This window comes from Hippopotamus amphibius, chromosome 3 (genome assembly GCF_030028045.1).
Source record: "Hippopotamus amphibius kiboko isolate mHipAmp2 chromosome 3, mHipAmp2.hap2, whole genome shotgun sequence".
Lineage (NCBI taxonomy): Eukaryota > Metazoa > Chordata > Mammalia > Artiodactyla > Hippopotamidae > Hippopotamus > Hippopotamus amphibius.
In genome coordinates this window covers 108,329,859-108,336,920 of record NC_080188.1, presented here as the reverse complement: position 1 = coordinate 108,336,920, position 7,062 = coordinate 108,329,859, and the positions used below count along the sequence as shown (strand labels likewise).

The 7,062-nt window shown below is 32.3% G+C and overlaps 1 pseudogene; it reads right to left on the bottom strand.

The window, feature by feature from the left end:
• Positions 1-2,809: 2,809 nt before the first annotated feature.
• LOC130848584 (olfactory receptor 4A47-like) lies at positions 2,810-3,733 on the bottom strand (annotated as a pseudogene).
• Between the last annotated feature and the right edge of the window lie 3,329 nt (positions 3,734-7,062).

The following is a 7,062-nucleotide window of genomic DNA, read 5'->3' as shown; positions in this document are numbered from 1 at the left end:
CTCACTCATCTGTAGAATCTTAAAAAAATCAGACTAATAGCAGCAGAAAGTAAAATGTGGATTGCCAGGGGCTGGGGGTGTGTGATAAGTGGAGAGATATTGCTCAAAGTCTGCAAAGGTCCGGTTAAAAGATGAATACTTTCTGGGATCTAATATACAGCATGTTGGCTATAGTTTATAGAACAGTATTATACACTTGATTTTTGTTAAGAGGGTAGATTTCAAAAGTTCTTACAATGCTAAAGATCATTATATGAGGTAATAGATGTGTTAATGTGCTTAACAGTGGTAATCACTTCACAGTGCATGTGCATATAAAATCATTACATTGTATATCTGAATATATAAAACTTTAATTTGTCAATTAAACCCCAATAAAGCTAGTAAGAAAAGACTACATACTGCATGATTCAATTTATATGATATTCTGGAGAAGAAAAATTAATAGGAATGAAAACGGACCAATGTGTTGCAGAACCTGGAGGTAAAGGCAGGAGGTGATTACAAGGGCACCTGGGAAAAATATTTTGATGATGAGACATCCTGCATATTTACTGTGATGGTGACTACATGATATGTATTTGTCAAAACTTGTAGAACTTATGTTAAAAATAATGACTGATGTACTATGAAGATTGCATACTATTTAAAAAATCTAAAAAAAAAAAAAAGCCTGATTTCATACATTGAAAATGCAGATACTTGGAAATGTAATAGAAGACATGACTCTGTTAATAACAGTGGCATAAAAAAAGCCCTCGAAAATCTAAAGTTACATACTAGAAACATATTAAGTCTAATGAACATAAAAGAAGACTTTCTAGGTGGAAAGACCTAACAATTTGTGAATAAAAATTCTGAATTCTCTAAAGATACAGATTCTTTCTCAATCAAATCTTATTCAAAATACTAATTAATTATAGTTTTCACCAGACTAGCTTATTGAAATTTAGTTTTGAAATATGAAAAGGTGAGAATAAACATAGTTCTGGTAAGGAATACTAATGATGGAGTCCTAGGCTTATCAAGTATCAAAGTGTATTATAAATCAAATATAACTGTCTCCTGTGTTAAACAGCACATGAAAAAGGAGATCAATGAAAGATAATAGAGGCCTGAATTAGATCCAAATGCATGCCATATTTTACAATGCAGAGTTGGAATATCAAAGCCATGGGGAAAAATAATCATGCTTCCATAAAATGGCAATAAAGAATGATAATTAAAATATAATCCCTACTTAACTCCTTACATCAAATGAAGTATAGAGAGTTTAAAAATTTAAATATAAAATATAAAAGAGCAAAGGTTTAAAAAGTTACATGTTGAAAAATGTGGAAGAAAATTTTGGTAACATTGGAATAAGGAAATTCTTTCTAAGCAAGACATGAAAGCGATAAAATAGTGATAGGCTTAACTGTATAATTACAAAAATATTTCTTCATGGTCAAAACTACATTCTGCATAGTATAAATAAGAAAAACAAATCACAAAGTAGAAAAATAATTCCATATGCAAGGTAAATGGGATAATTTCTTGTATTATAAATAAATCATAAAGATTCAGCATGGATAAAGATCAATGATCAAATAAAACACATAAATTCATTAATAGGTAATTCATGAAAAGAAATACAAATCATTCTGAGCATGGAAATAGATGCCCAAATTCAACTTTATTTATTTATTTATAATTAAAGTATACAAATTGAACAATTTCTTTCATCAGAATTTCATATAATATAAATGTTTACCAAGCACTTTTTTTTTTTTGAGGTGTCAAAATGGCCTTTTTCAAACTAAGGGGAGTAGTAAGTTTGGTTAAGTCATGAATGGCATTTTGGCAACAACTATAAACATCAACATTTCAAATACATATATCAATTGACTACATGATTCTATTTCTAGGAACTCACACTTAGAAAATTTCAAAGATTTCATTGCAAAATTATTCCTCATAGAAAAAGTCTAAGGAAAAGATGAAGGGGACTAGATACATCAATGTTACTGTATCTTTATATCACAGTTAAGCACTTATGAGGAAACAGAATGAGTTAGGTCTATATAGACTGGTATGCAAAACTCTTCAGGAGGTTGAGAAATAAAATGCAAAATTTATACACATGGACATAGTTACAAACACATATTGGAAAATATATTTAATTTTGCAAAGATTATTACTTAAAAAATTTCAGAAACCAACTAGTGTGATTGCATCTAGAAAAACCAGAGGCTCTTGTTTGGGAGGGATAAGAGTTTTATTCTACAATTCAAATTTTGCACAATTTCTATTTTTTGTATGTATTATTATCCAGTATTCTTTCAATATTTTATTTAAAAAAACTAAATATTACACAAAAACATCATATGTAACACTAGTAAAATTGAATAAAAAGGACAGTCTATATAATATTAAATACTTTAACAAAACAATAAAAATGATGAAGATAAAACAAAAAATGACTAAAAATTAAGAATGAGAAAAAATTTAAAGTAAATCAGGAAATTAGTAAAACTTTGTCTATAAACATTTCATTGACTAATAAATTACATATTATTTATTGACTCCATACTTTAAATGCATTTTACCTCTCTTGGTACAATACTAAACCAGACATTATAAAGTTTGCATTCTAGCAGAGGAACTGTAAATAATAGCACAAACATATAGTTCACTTTTTAACTATAACCTTCATAAATCCCTTAGAGAAAAGGAAAATTTGCCTCAGGTTTATGAAATCTTTTACATTCCCAGAAGATTGGCCCTAATGCTAACATACTTTCTTCATGATGGATAATGCACTTTTTTACTACTTAATATGACATTTTTTTCTCCAGAGCTGCTTCGTAGCATTAGTCAACTCAGAATTTCTTAGACTATATATAAATAGGTTCAGCATGGGGCTTATGATTGTACAAAACACACTCAACATTTTGTCTATGGGGAAGGTCTTAGCAGGTCTCCCTTACATGAAAATACAGGGAACAAAGAAGCAAACAACCACAGTGATGTGGGAACCACAGGTCTGGAGGGCTTTCCGCCTCCCTTCCTGACTCAGGTTCTTTAGAGTGTGCAAGATGACTCCATAGGAGATCAGTAAGAGCAGAAACAAAATAATGCACATCAGTCCTCCATTGGCCACCATTAAAATGCCAGTGAAATAGGTGTCAGTACAGATGAGTTTCAATAAAGGATGCATGTCACACATATAGTGATCAATGACATTAGGGCCACAGAATGAGTGCCAATATATAGTGCTTAGTTGGATAATTGAGTGCAGAAAACCTCCAAAACAGGACACCACCAGAAGCACGATGCACACCCTTTGCCTCATGATAACCAAATAATGTAAGGGCTTACAGATGGCCACATAGCGGTCATAGGCCATCACCAACAGAAGGATGATCTCTGTGCCACCTAAAAGGTGCTCAGTAAACAGCTGGGTCATGCAGGATTCAAAGGTTATGGTATTTTCCCCAAAGAACAAGTCTGAGATAAATCTGGGGGAAATAGAAGAGGAATAAATTAGATCTATAAATGATAAACTAGCAAGAAAAAAGTACATTGGTGACTTCAGGTTCTTACTGCCTATTACAGTCATGACAATGAGCAGGTTTCCCACCACAGTCAAAATGTAGAAGAGCAGAAACATAACAAAAAGGACTTTCTGTTCCTTTGGATTCTGTGTGAGGCCCAGGAGGACAAAGTAAGTTACATTGTTCCTTGGTTCCATCTCATGTGTAGGGCAGTTAGGTTCACATATTAGAAACAGCTTACCTACAAAACAAGGCATACATTTTTAATGCGTTATATGTTTTATCATTTTATCCACTCAATTGAAAAAAATTATATGGATTATCTGTGTCCAATGGGTCATGGACATTGTGATCAGCAAGTAGAATCAGGCATAGTTCCCAATCCTCAGTGATAGAGTATATGACAAGAGAGACCCATGTAATAAGTACCATTATAAGAATATTCACACAAGCTCAGAGTCACAGTACAGGAATATGTCAATCAAACTGAAAACAGAGAAAGCTTCCCTGAGGAAGCAATACTTTAGGTGAGCTGTAAAGGAAAAATGAAAGAACAGTAGAAGGTGAGAAGGGAATTTCTTAAAAAAAATACACCATTTATAAAGCCACAAAGATGCAATACTTAAGCCTTTGGCCAGCATTCAACCCTATGAGCCTTCAACAAATTCATGACAAACAGAACACTCATAAATGCAGTGAATATGAGGAATCCTTTGGTGGGAATGTAGATCTCATTCAGCATCAAGAAATCCATACCAAGTAGGAATTCTTTGAATGTACAGAATGTGTGAAAAAAATTATTTTTATGTCAAATCTTCATCGACATGAGGTCATTCATACTGAAGAGAGATCCTACAGATTTGACAAATGTGGAAAATCTTTCAGTTGGTGCAGAAGCTTTATTAAGCCTCAGGGTACTCACAGAGAGCAGATATCCACATGATATTAACCAGAAAATCTACCATTTAAAGGCCAGAACTTAACCACTCTTGTAAGTATGTATAAGTTGCTTGTTTTTTGAAAATTAACGAGCAGGAACTGAAATGGAAAAGGAAGAGCTAGTTTGCATACTCAGTGTGAGAAGATAAAACTATGAGTAGAAGGTCACTGTCCTGAATAGTCTTAAACCACAATAAGAATCCTTAGAGTCTTTAGGTGGATATTCCTCCTTTAATGACCAATAAATGCTGAAGCACTTTAACTTTGTGTCTCAAGCACCTATCTCTGCACTTATTTTTAACCTTGTGTAGGCAACATCTCCAAATGTGGACATCCACAATTGGATATCAATTTAGTATACATAAAAATAAATTTTAAAGGTTCCACAATACAAAAGGTGTTCCCTATCTCATTAAATGGTACCATCTTCCATATAACTGCTCAGACAAAATACCTCACTATGTTCTTTATTCCCCTATGCTATTGTATTATTTATTGATATCTTTAACAAATCCTGATGGGTTCCTTTCAAAATATATCACACATTTAATCATTCCCTATCCCCCCAGCCCCTCACCACCACTGTTTTCTTCCTGGAAAACTGAAAGAGACTCCTGCCCAGGTCTTTCCCCTTTTATTTTGACCTCCAAAAAGATGTTTTCTTGAAGTAACCTATATGATCCTCTGTAGATCTTGTTCTGATTATATCACTACACTTCTTAAAACTCCTACAGTGGGCTCAATCATGCCCTCAGAATTCAATATGTCACACATAAATTTATGGTAAAAAGAAATGCAGTCCTCATTTCATATTTGAAGAAACCATCGGTCAGAACACATAATTAATTTTACCAAGGTCACAGATTTTAAGTGTTAAAACTAGAATTGAATCCAAGTTTTATTTTTTCAGATTAATTTAGTTTCTTATATAATAAATTCATACAATTGTGAAGCCTGCTTCTCACTAGTTCCTGTTAGTCTTGTCTTACCTTCCAGAAGCTTGTTCACAATTTGAAGGGAGAGTTGTTTTTTTTTTTAACTTAATTGCATTTATTTATTATTATTATTATTATTATTATTATTATTATTATTATTATTATTATTATTATTTGGGGGGTACACCAGGTTCAATCAACTGTTTTTATACACATATCCCCATATTCCCTCCCTTCCTTGATGCCCCCCCTTGAGTCCCCCCCACCCTCCCTGCCCCAGTCCTCTAAGGCATCTTCCATCATCGATGAAGGGAGAGTTTTTAACTCACTCATAGGAACCTGAAATTATTCTTTCATCCAATTTGACACTAGAGGACAAAAGGCTGCATTATTACATGAGGGTGTATTTTATTTCATTCAACTGTCTTTCAATTTTCTCTGTGGAGTTTTCTGATTATTCAGAAGATTGTTTTTATTTGCACTCTATATTTTTAAAAGAAATCCATGGTGCAAACACACACAAATACACACACAATTTACCAGGTTGTGATAATTCATCAAAAGACAAGCAGATCTCATGTTGACATAGAAAGATAGAAACTAGCCATTTCCAGGAAAATTGTCTCTAGTAACTTATTTTCCCAGTAATTTCAAGACACAAAACACCATTCAATTGTTTAGTCCTCATCATACCATGTTATAGGGCCAGACTAGTTGAATTGAGATTTTGAGAGACATTCTTCTGCTTTTTCTCATGCAACACTCTAACAGAAGATCTAAAATTTTTATACCAGTTCTTAAAAGGATATCATCTTTTTCCTGATATTGGCAAAGATCACTGAGCATTTCATCCCTGCTAACTACATTTATCATTGAGTCTTAGAATTGGAAGGTATCCAGAACTGATTCTTACTTAATTAAATTCACTGGGATTTTCCAAAAAAAATTAAAACACATCTATATGTAAAGATACTACTAGGTCAAAACACATAATTAGGATCAGAAAGTGTAACATGGAGGAAAAAAAAAAAAAGGTTTAGAACAATAACGAATTTATTACAACTCAAGAATAAAATATCAGCCCTGTTATTTTGTTCAGGTTAGACTAATTAGACACATATTTCCCTACTTGCCATAGCAAGTTTTTCTCTCCTTTTATTTAATACTAAATTTATTCTGCTTTGAAGTTTGGTTATATATATAATGATTTTACCACCATTTACATGTAATAACTAATTGTTTCTGTAATTACTATTTTGAAATTTGTTACCTCCTTTTTAATGCTAGAAACTGTATTGTGAGTGAGTGCACAGAATTAATAAAACCTGAGGGGGGAATCATGTAAAATTTCTTCTTTTAGAAAAATATGGATCTCATATCCTTATGATAAAGTCAAAGAATAAAAATAAAATTTAGTAAAGTAATTATAGTAGTATTTACTGCTTATAAGACAACAAATAGAGTACTGTTTCAGAAGTAGGAGGAAAATTCTACTCTGGATAATGTCATCAGAGAAGTCCTTTGTTAAAAGGTGATATTTAGGCTGAGATTCAAAGGATAGTAACTGACTACCATTAGAAGCACTGTCACAGACAGTAAAATTAAGTAAAATTCAATTATTTACATAAAATCTAAATTCAGAAGTGGTATGA